Genomic DNA, 11,797 nt, shown 5'->3' on the forward strand with positions numbered 1-11,797 from the left:
CCAGACCTACACTCTTTTAAATTCTCACCTGAATGGGGCTGGAACACAGAAGGGTAAAAAAAAATAATGGGCTTAGGGCCAAGAGGGAAAGGACAAAAAAGGATGTCAGTCAATTTCTGTTGATCCACATGGCCTCAAGAACTCTTGCCCTCGCTCATGGAAACCACTTGATAGAAATGGTGAACAGGAAGAAAGTGTATTACAGTCTTGTCATTCAGTAGCCAAAATTGATAATCCCTTCAACCCAGGTTCTGTTCCGGGCCCTGGAATTAGACTTGAGAAAGTCAAGTCTCACATCCCAAGCTGCTCATGAGCCAGTGAGGAAGACGAATAAAAAGATAATTGTACCTAATTCTGCCAGTGACACAAGACAGGTGTGTAGAGGTTGCCATGGGAGCAGAGTCAGGAGCATCTCACCACGTAAGAGAAGAAAAGAAGACCCCAGGGCTGGGACATGAAGCTGAACAGCAGTTCTTGAGGAAAAAAGATGGATATATCAGATGGTTCCTATATCAAGGGGTTCCAGAAGGTAGGAACAGAATAAGAAAGACATCAAGGAACGAACCACCCTGGTGTGTATCAAGGACTCCAAGCATCTTGATACTAGTGGGATGTGACAAGTGGGAAACAAGACATAGAAGATAAGGATGAGGAGGCCTGGCCTGACTATGGGGGCTTGGACATCAACCTCAGGACCTGGGGGCCAGCAGTTCTGATCTGTGTGCTGTGGGTAGCAGAGTAACAGGGCCGGTGCTAGCACTGCCTGTCACCTAGAGCTGTGCTCCAGTTGCATGTAAACTACAATATCACTCCTCAACATAGACTCTTTCATAATGAATGAAAAATAAACTGATTTTACTACACTAATGAAGTCATAGTACTTTCAGACTATAATTTAGTATTTTATTTTTTAAAGTAATTCATGGCTCAGTCAGTTGACTCTTGATTTCAGCTCAAGTCATGATCTCACGGTTCGTGAAATCGAGCCCTACCTCATGCTCTGTGCTGACAGCACGGAGACTGCTTAGGATTCTTTCTCTCCCTCTCTCTCTCTGCCCCTCCCCCCATCAAAAATAAATATATGAAAAAATTACCTAATACTTGTAGTTAGTTGAAAAAAATCAAGCAGTAGTACAAAGGAATATCTCACCTTCCCCTTCCACCACCAATCCCACCTACAGAGCACATTCAACCTTTTAACTTGCTTCTTTTGATATTTATCCTCATTTTTCTAAACACAGTACCAATAATGCTATTTCTTGACTTTCAATTTTAGATCTAATATATTTATGGTCTACCATGGAAGATGGAGATTTGGAATTTTTAACACCACGCCAAAAATATATTTCCCCTTCTCATTCCCCAATAGTTAAATTACAAGTTGTTTTTTTTTTAATTACAAGTTTTAATTAAAATGATATTCAATGCTTACATTATTATGTCACATGAATGTGCTCACACCTGAGCCATCTAGTAGAGTATACTGACATTTCTTATATAACTTTCCCCCCCTGAAGTCAGCAATTCCCTTTTGCTGAATTTCTGTGAACCTATCATTATTATCCCTAAAACTCTCTAGGAGGGTATCAACTTGTCTCTTTGCAATCACTTCTTGTCACATCTTGGTTCAAGCCTCTTCATGGCTCACCACAGCTGCTTCCAGAACAAAGTTCAAGCTTTACCCTCTGCAGTTTGGTCTCAGACTCAAGCCTCATCTTCTGGCCCCTGTGTCTTCCCTTATCCAGTGATAAAAGCAGCTGGTTCCACATCTATGATGCCAATTTTAGTGTGGTCCTTGTTCCATGGAGGCCTAGCTTGCCTGGGACACCTCTTTCTCTCTGATTCTAGTTCTCCCCCATCCACTGCTCCCTTACCCCTTGCCAGACTGCAAGGATCCACTCTTCTTGACAGTCCTATTCAAAATGTCTTCACCGGACTCCCACAGTATTCTCAGAGTACTCAAGTGGCACTCAATCAGCTGTCTTGGTACTCTCAACCAACTGAGTGGGTAAAGGGCTGATGGATGAAAGAGGTTTCTAAAATGGTTAGTGTAGAAAATTCTACACAAGTAAACTGTCTTCGCTTTATCAGAACTTTGCAACAGTTTAATCCCAGCTCAGAATCTAGGACCAACCACCCAGTCTGAGACCACCATGCCTAACCTCACATCTTAGACTACTCACCCCACTTACAGCCCAAAAGCACATAGCAGGCAGAATCTCATTAGGTGGTCACCTTTCCCACTCCTCAGAAGGTTATATCCAAACAAGGCTGTCTCCTGGAAAGAAATGGCCTATTAAAACACATCCTAGAGCTGGTTTTGAGGGAACAAATCACAGAGGGTCCCTGAAAGACACAATTTCTGAATTCCAAAGAAGATGCCATGTGTGATGAGCATGGGATTTGTTTTTATTCAGGGAAAGTCTTTAGCTCCATATACTCACCATCTCAGCTCCACAAAGTCTCTGGGACCTAACCATGGAGCGCTCCTGAAACTCTAACCTGAAAGAAAACATTCTCACTTGCTTCTGTACAAGGGGACAGAGCTCTGCAAGTTCAGGAACACTTGCCAAGTAGCATCTACCCTTACTATTGTGATGAATAATCTGGAAACAAACCTGTCCTTGAAGGAGCTCCTGCTCATTCACCCCAAGTAGGGACCACAAGATTGGAGTCTAGGCTGGACATTCCTGAGGACATCACAGTCACAGTCAAGTAAGCCAAGGAATGGGTCAGGGAAATGGACAAGGGCAGAGCCCCGAAGCAACCAGTGACCTACAAAGAATAAAACTTACCTTCTTGGGCAAAATCATACCACCCATGTCTGGTAAGACAGTGGCACCACCAGCTTCTGCATCACTCATCTGAGAAAACAAAGCACAATGGTTGACCCTTCTCACCTGAGGCTCTCAGACTTTATATGCCACTTGATCCACACAGGAGGTGGTGTGCACCATGCTATTTTTTTCACCACCACAAATGGCCAGCCCTCAACGAAGATCAAGTTGGGTAAGTACTTTCTGATTATTGACTCTGAGGCCTTTCTCTCCCAAGAAGGGAGAAGTGTTTCCTAGAACAGTTTGGTTTCTGTTAATACTGTCCCTGTAGGTCCTTCCCTCAGCCCTAATTCCCCTCTTTTTTTTTTAAGTTTATTTATTTTTTGAGAGAGAGAAAGAGACAGAGAGAGAGCATAAGCAGGGAGGGGCAGAGAGAGAGAGGGGGACACAGAATCCAAAGCAGGCTCCTGGCTCTGAGCTGTCATCACAGAGTCCGATGCAGGGCTTGAACTCACAAATTGAGATCATGAATTCAGCCAAAGTCAGATGTTTAACTGACTGAGCCACCCAGGTACCTTTAACTCCCTTATCTCTTAAAGCTCTCAACCTGGCAGAGGTGCTCATCCTTTGCTCCAAAAGGATTCATTATCACTTACTATGCAGTAAAACAATCTCCAATCCTGGCACAGAGTGACAAATAAAAGAGCCACATGCCTGCCCTGCCTCATAGTTGAGAGCTCTCAGGTGTGCAGTATGGTTTTCAACTTTGCTTCTGACCCAACATACTCCGTCTGTCAGAAGGACTGACCACTGCATTCATATACATGGAAGGGGTCTTGAGACTGCCAGAGGAAGACACTGAGGCCAGTGATCTGTACTGGAGTCTTAACTTTAAAGGAGTCATTGCCAGAGTCCAAGTGGACAATACTTAAGCCAGTGCTCATTTTACACTTCTCAGCCAGCTAATTCATTATTTTAAAGGTACACTTACCTGGACTGACCATCATTCTGTTCCCATAAACATCAGGATTCACATAATATCCATGGGTTACAGTACTATCTGGTCCCTAGCTTGTAAAACCCTGTTGCTTTCCCTTTCTTATATTGGTACCTTGGCCCTTCAGCTCACCTCTGCAGGCCTCAAGCAAAGGCCCCTAGCTTTCTTCCAACTGCCTCTTTCTTGGGATCCGTGAGAAAGGTTCTAGAGATACTACTTGGCCCACTTTACCCTTCCCTGAGGTTTGGCAGCAAGAAATATCACCAGGAGAATCACTGGGCCACGTTTTGTCTGTAACTGCCCCAGGAGAAGCTGATCCAATGCTTCCTTGCCAGGATTACTTTGAAAAGAAAGATTATTTTGGACATATATTAATTCATGTTCTTCTGCCCCTTGAAATCTAATACTTCTCCCTTTCTCTGCCTCCTTTTGGCCAATCAGCCCAGAGCTCACACAATGAAGCCTATGATGTAGACAGGGTGATGAGCCATCCAGATGCTTCTTTCTGGATTGAGGTACTTAGTCATTCTTGAAGGTGCTGGGAGTATGGGTTGCTGGGGCCCAGAGCTATGTTCCTTTCTGGACATTGCCTTTATCTGAAGAGAAATGTCTCAGCTATAGTTATCCAACAGCCCTGGGAGGATCTGCATTCAATGTTTGACCTAGGCACCTTGCCTCAATTTAGGGCAATTGTAAAGGGCATTCCCAGTTCAAGTGCTCCTTATGGGATTGACTGCGGGTCTAAGTTCCAACTGCATCATAGTTTACCTTATTGTACCATTCAGCCCTGTTTCTCCCAGTGCCTTACAGGTGTTACTCCAAAATGCAAATCTCCAGTTCAGAGTCTTTACCTAGGCAAACTGACCTAAAATCAGTTGGTACCAAGTGGTCCTTAGACAGATTTTAAAATGGGGTTTTGGTACTGGATCATCTTTCTGGTGACTAGCAATAAAGACCCCATCAATAACGATAGCTGGAATATTGATATCTCCTGGTATGATGTAGTGCTATATTTGTTCACACTTTTATAATGGTAAATTGGGATGGGATATGAGTGGAAAGGAATGCAATGGCTAGTGAAATATCCCAGGTAATTGGGGGATACAGGGGTGTGGTAGACAAATTAATGTTCCCCCCACATATGTCCCTAGAAATGAGTATGACATACTACATGGCAAATGGGAGTTAAAGTTGCAGGTGGAATAAATGTTGCTAATAAGATGACTTTAAGATAAGATTATCCCGGATTATCCACATAGGCCCAATGTAATCACAGCAGTTCTTAAAATGTGGAAGAGGGGGGAAGGAAGGAAGATGGCGGCGTAGGACGCTGGGCTCACCGCGCGTCCTGCTGATCACTTAAGATTCCACCTACACCTGCCTAAATAACCCAGAAAACCACCAGAGGATTAGCAGAACGGAGTCTCCGAGGCCAAGTGCAGACGAGAAGCCCACGGAAGAGGGTAGGAAGGGCGGCGAGGCGGTGCGCGCTCCATGGACTGGCGGGAGGGAGCCGGGCGGAGGTGCGGGTCGCCGGCCAAGCAGAGCCCCCGAGTCTGGCTGGCAAAAGCGGAGTCTGGCTGAGAGCAAGCGCGACTTAGCGTCTGGGAGTTCATAAGTTAACAGCTCTGCAGGGAAAGCGGGAAGGCTGGAGGACAAAGGGAGGGAGAGCTGCTGAGCCCCTGGACGACAGAGCTCAGTTTGGTGGGGAACAAAGGCGCTCGCCAGCGCCATCTCCCCCGCCCATCCCCCAGCCAAAATCCCAAATGGAACCAGTTCCTGCCAGGGAACTTGCTCCCTCCGCACAAACACCCAACTCTGTGCTTCTGCGGAGCCAAACCTCCGGCAGCGGATCTGACTCCCTCCTGCAGCCAAAGGGCCCCTCCTGAAGTGGATCACCTGAGAAGCGAGCTAAGCCTGCCCCTCCTGCCCTCGTGCACCTTGCCTACCCACCCCAGCTAATACGCCAGATCCCCAGCATCACAAGCCTGGCAGTGTGCAAGTAGCCCAGACGGGCCACGCCACCCCACAGTGAATCCCGCCCCTAGGAGAGGGGAAGAGAAGGCACACACCAGTCTGACTGTGGCCCCAGAGGTGGGCTGGGGGCAGACATCAGGTCTGACTGCGGCCCCGCCCACCAACTCCAGTTATACACCACAGCACAGGGGAAGTGCCCTGCAGGTCCTCACCACTCCAGGGACTATCCAAAATGAATAACGGAAGAATTCCCCTCAGAAGAATCTCCAGGAAATAACAACAGCTAATGAACTGATCAAAAAGGATTTAAATAATATAACAGAAAGTGATTTTAGAGTAATAGTCATAAAATTAATTGCTGGGCTTGAAAACAGTATACAGGACAGCAGAGAATCTCTTGCTGCAGAGATCAAGGGACTAAGGAACAGTCACGAGGAGCTGAAAAGCGCTTTAAACGAAATGCAAAACAAAATGGAAATGACGACAGCTCGGATTGAAGAGGCAGAGGAGAGAATAGGTGAACTAGAAGATAAAGTTATGGAAAAAGAGGAAGCTGAGAGAAAGAGAGATAAAAAAATCCAGGAGTATGAGGGGAAAATTAGAGAAATAAGTGATACACTAAAAAGAAATAATATACGCATAATTGGTATCCCAGAGGAGGAAGAGAGAGGGAAAGGTGCTGAAGGGATACTTGAAGAAATTATAGCTGAGAACTTCCCTGAACTGGGGAAGGAAAAAGGCATTGAAATCCAAGAGGCACAGAGAACTCCCTTCAGACGTAACTTGAATCGATCTTCAGCACGACATATCATAGTGAAACTGGCAAAATACAAGGATAAAGAGAAAATTCTGAAAGCAGCAAGGGATAAACGTGCCCTCACATAAAAAGGGAGACCTATAAGACTCGTGACTGATCTCTCTTTTGAAACTTGGCAGGCCAGAAAGAATTGGCACGATATCTTCAGTGTGCTAAACAAAAAAAAATATGCAGCCGAGAATCCTTTATCCAGCAAGTCTGTCATTTAGAATAGAAGGAGAGATAAAGGTCTTCCCAAACAAACAAAAACTGAAGGAATTTGTCACCACTAAACCAGCCCTACAAGAGATCCTAAGGGGGATCCTGTGAGACAAAGTACCAGAGACATCATACAAACATAACACATACAGACATCATAATGACTCTAAACCCATATCTTTCTATAATAACACTAAATGTAAATGGATTAAATGCACCAACCAAAAGACATAGGGTATCAGAATGGATAAAAAAACAAGACCCATCTATTTGCTGTCTACAAGAGACTCATTTTAGACCTGAGGACAGCTTCAGATTGAGAGTGAGGGGATGGAGAACTATTTATCATGCTACTGGAAGCCAAAAGAAAGTTGGAGTAGCCATACTTATATCAGACAAACTAGACTTTAAATTAAAGGCTGTAACAAGAGATGAAGAAGGGCATTATATAATCATCACAGGGTCTATCCATCAGGAAGAGCTAACAATTATAAATGTCTATGCGCCGAATACCGGAGCCCCCAAATATATAAAACAATTACTCATAAACATAAGCAACCTTATTGATAAGAATGTGGTAATTGCAGTGGACTTTAATACCCCACTTACAGAAATGGATAGATCATCTAGACACACGGTCAATAAAGAAACAAGAGCCCTGAATGATACATTGGATCAGATGGACTTGACAGATCTATTTAGAACTCTGCATCCCAAAGCAACAGAATATACTTTCTTCTCGAGTGCACATGGAACATTCTCCAAGATAGATCATATACTGGGTCACAAAACAGCCCTTCATAAGTTTACAAGAATTGAAATTATACCATGCATACTTTCAGACCACAATGCTACGAAACTTGAAATCAACCACAGGAAAAAGTCTGGAAAACCTCCAAAAGCATGGATGTTAAAGAACACCCTACTAACGAATGAGTGGGTCAACCAGGCAATTAGAGAAGAAATTTAAAAATATATGGAAACAAATGATAATGAAAATACAACAATCCAAACATTTTGGGATGCAGCGAAGGCAGTCCTGAGAGGAAAATACATTGCAATCCAGGCCTATCTCCAGAAACAAGAAAAATCCCAAATACAAAATCTAACAGCACACCTAAAGGAAATAGAAGCAGAACAGCAAAGGCAGCCTAAACCCAGCAGAAGAAGAGAAATAATAAAGATCAGAGCAGAAATAAACAATATAGAATCTAAAAAAACTGTAGAGCAGATCAACGAAACCAAGAGTTGGTTTTTTGAAAAAATAAACAAAATTGACAAACCTCTAGCCAGGCTTCTCAAAAAGAAAAGGGAGACGACCCAAATAGATAAAATCATGAATGAAAATGGAATTATTACAACCAATCCTTCAGAGATACAAACAATTATCAGGGAATACTATGAAAAATTGTATGCCAACAAATTGGACAACCTGGAAGAAATGGACAAATTCCTAAACACCCACACTCTTCCAAAACTCAATCAGGAGGAAATAGAAAGCTTGAACAGACCCATAACCAGTGAAGAAATTGAACCACTTATCAAAAATCTCCCAACAAATAAGAGTCCAGGACCAGATGGCTTCCCAGGGGAGTTCTACCAGACACTTAAAACAGAGATAATACCTATCCTTCTCAAGCTATTCCAAGAAATAGAAAGGGAAGGAAAACTTCCAGACTCATTCTATGAAGCCAGTATTACTTTGATTCCTAAACCAGACAGAGACCCAGTAAAAAAAGAGAACTACAGGCCAATATCACTGATGAATATGGATGCAAAAATTCTCAATAAGATACTAGCAAACGAATTCAACGGCATATAAAAAGAATTATTCACCATGATCAAGTGGGATTCATTCCTGGGATGCAGGGCTGGTTCAACATTCGCAAATCAATCAACGTGATACATCACATTAACAAAAAAAAAGAGAAGAACCATATGATCCTGTCAATCGATGCAGAAAAGGCCTTTGACAAAATCCAGCACCCTTTCTTAATAAAAACCCTTGAGAAAGTCGGGATAGAAGGAACATACTTAAAGATCATAAAAGCCATTTATGAAAAGCCCACAGCTAACATCATCCTCAATGGGGAAAAACTGAGAGCTTTTTCCCTGAGATCAGGAACACGACAGGGATGCCCACTCTCACCGCTGTTGTTTAACATAGTGCTGGAAGTTCTAGCATCAGCAATCAGGCAACAAAAGGAAATCAAAGGCATCAAAATTGGCAAAGATGAAGTCAAGCTTTCGCTTTGCAGATGACATGATATTATACATGGAAAATCCGATAGACTCCACCAAAAGTCTGCTAGAACTGACACATGAATTCAGCAGAGTCGCAGGATACAAAATCAATGTACAGAAATCAGTTGCATTCTTATACACTAACAATGAAGCAACAGAAAGACAAATAAAGAAACTGATCCCAATCACAATGGAACCAAGAAGCATAAAATACCTAGGAATAAATCTAACCAAAGATGTAAAAGATCTGTATGCTGAAAACTATAGAAAGCTGATGAAGGAAATTGAAGAAGATTTAAAGAAATGGAAAGATATTCCCTGCTCATGGATTGGAAGAATAAATATTGTCAAAATGTCAATACTACCCAAAGCTATCTACACATTCAATGCAATCCCAATCAAAATTGCACCAGCATTCTCCTCGAAACTAGAACAAGCAATCCTAAAATTCATATGGAACCACAAAAGGCCCTGAATAGCCAAAGTAATTTTGAAGAAGAAGACCAAAGCAGGAGGCATCACAATCCCAGACTTTAGTCTCTACTACAAAGCTGTCATCATCAAGACAGCATGGTATTGGCACAAAAACAGACACATAGACCAATGGAATAGAATAGAAACCCCAGAACTAGACCCACAAACGTATGGCCAACTCATCTTTGACAAAGCAGGAAAGAACATCCAATGGAAAAAAGACAGTCTCTTTAACAAATGGTGCTGGGAGAACTGGACAGAAACATGCAGAAGGTTGAAACTAGACCACTTTCTCACACCATTCACAAAAATAAACTCAAAATGGATAAAGGACCTGAATGTGAGACAGGAAACCATCAAAACCTTAGAGGAGAAAGCAGGAAAAGACCTCTCTGACCTCAGCCGTAGCAATCTCTTACTCGACACATCCCCAAAGGCAAGGGAATTAAAAGCAAAAGTGAATTACTGGGACCTTATGAAGATAACAAGCTTCTGCACAGCAAAGGAAACAATCAACAAAACTAAAAGGCAACCAACGGAATGGGAAAAGATATTTGCAAATGACATATCGGACAAAGGGCTAGTATCCAAAATCTATAAAGAGCTCACCAAACTCCACACCCGAAAAACAAATAACCCAGTGAAGAAATGGGCAGAAAACATGAATAGACACTTCTCTAAAGAAGACATCCGGATGACCAACAGGCACATGAAAAGATGTTCAACGTCGCTCCTTATCAGGGAAATACAAATCAAAACCACACTCAGATATCACCTCACGCCAGTCAGAGTGGCCAAAATGAACAAATCAGGAGACTATAGATGCTGGTGAGGATGTGGAGAAACGGGAACCCTCTTGCACTGTTGGTGGGAATGCAAATTGGTGTAGCCGCTCTGGAAAGCAGTGTGGAGGTTCCTCAGAAAATTAAAAATAGACCTACCCTATGACCCAGCAATAGCACTGCTAGGAATTTATCCAAGGGATACAGGAGTACTGATGCATAGGGGCACTTGTACCCCAATGTTTATAGCAGCACCCTCAACAATAGCCAAATTATGGAAAGAGCCTAAATGTCCATCAACTGATGAATGGATAAAGAAATTGTGGTTTATATACACAATGGAATACTACGTGGCAATGAGAAAAAATGAAATATGGCCTTTTGTAGCAACATGGATGGAACTGGAAAGTGTGATGCTAAGTGAAATAAGCCATACAGAGAAAGACAGATACCATATGGTTTCACTCTTATGTGGATCCTGAGAAACAACAGAAACCCATGGGGGAGGGGAAGGAAAAAAAAAAAGAGGTTAGAGTGGGAGAGAGCCAAAGCATAAGAGACTCTTAAAAACTGAGAACAAACTGAGGGTTTATGGGGGGTGGGAGGGAGGGGAGGGTGGGTGATGGGTATTGAGGAGGGCACCTTTTGGGATGAGCACTGGGTGTTGTATGGAAACCAATTTGACAATAAATTTCATATATTTAAAAAAAAAATCAGACAAGATCCAGGAATGGTGGATACAATAAAAAAATTCCTTAAAAGTTAAAAAAATAAAATAAAATAAAATAAAATAAAATGTGGAAGAGGGAAGCAAAAAGTCAGAGTCAGAGGAAGAATTTAAAATATTACACTGCTGGCTTTAAAGGTGGAGAAGAATGTCATGAGCTAAGTCATGCAGGAAGCCTCCAGAAACTGCAAAAAGTAAGAAACCAATTGCACAACAATGTAAATATATTTAACACTACTGAACTGTAAACTTTAAAATGGCTAAGATGGTAAATTTTATGTTATGCTATGTATCTTACCACAATTTTCAAAAAAGTAGGAAATGAGTCTCCAGGGGGAACAATGAATAAAGACTACAGATTTATCTCAGGAAAGTCACTGAACAAGAAAACTTAAAATAAGTAACAATACAAACAAATCTGGGGGATTGGGAGAGTCTGATTTGCATACTAACACATTGCTCAATTTTCAACAAAATTACTAGACATGCAAAGAAACATGAAGATGGCCCATACACATGAAAGAAAACAATCCATAGAAACCATCTCTGAGGACTAGGAAAATACTTAAAAATTTTTTTTAATGTTTGTTTATTTTTTTTAATTTATTTGGGAGGGGGGTAGGGAGAACACAAGCAGGGGAGTGGGGAAAAGAGACACAGAGTGAGAGAGAGAGAGAGAGAGAGAGAGAGAGAGAGAAAGAGCATGAAAATCCCAAGCAGGCTCTGCACTGTCAACACAGAGTCCCACATGAGGCTCAAACTCAAACCGTGAGTTCATGACCTGAGCCAAAACCCAGAGTTAGA

This window comes from Prionailurus viverrinus, chromosome A1 (genome assembly GCF_022837055.1).
Source record: "Prionailurus viverrinus isolate Anna chromosome A1, UM_Priviv_1.0, whole genome shotgun sequence".
NCBI lineage: Eukaryota > Metazoa > Chordata > Mammalia > Carnivora > Felidae > Prionailurus > Prionailurus viverrinus.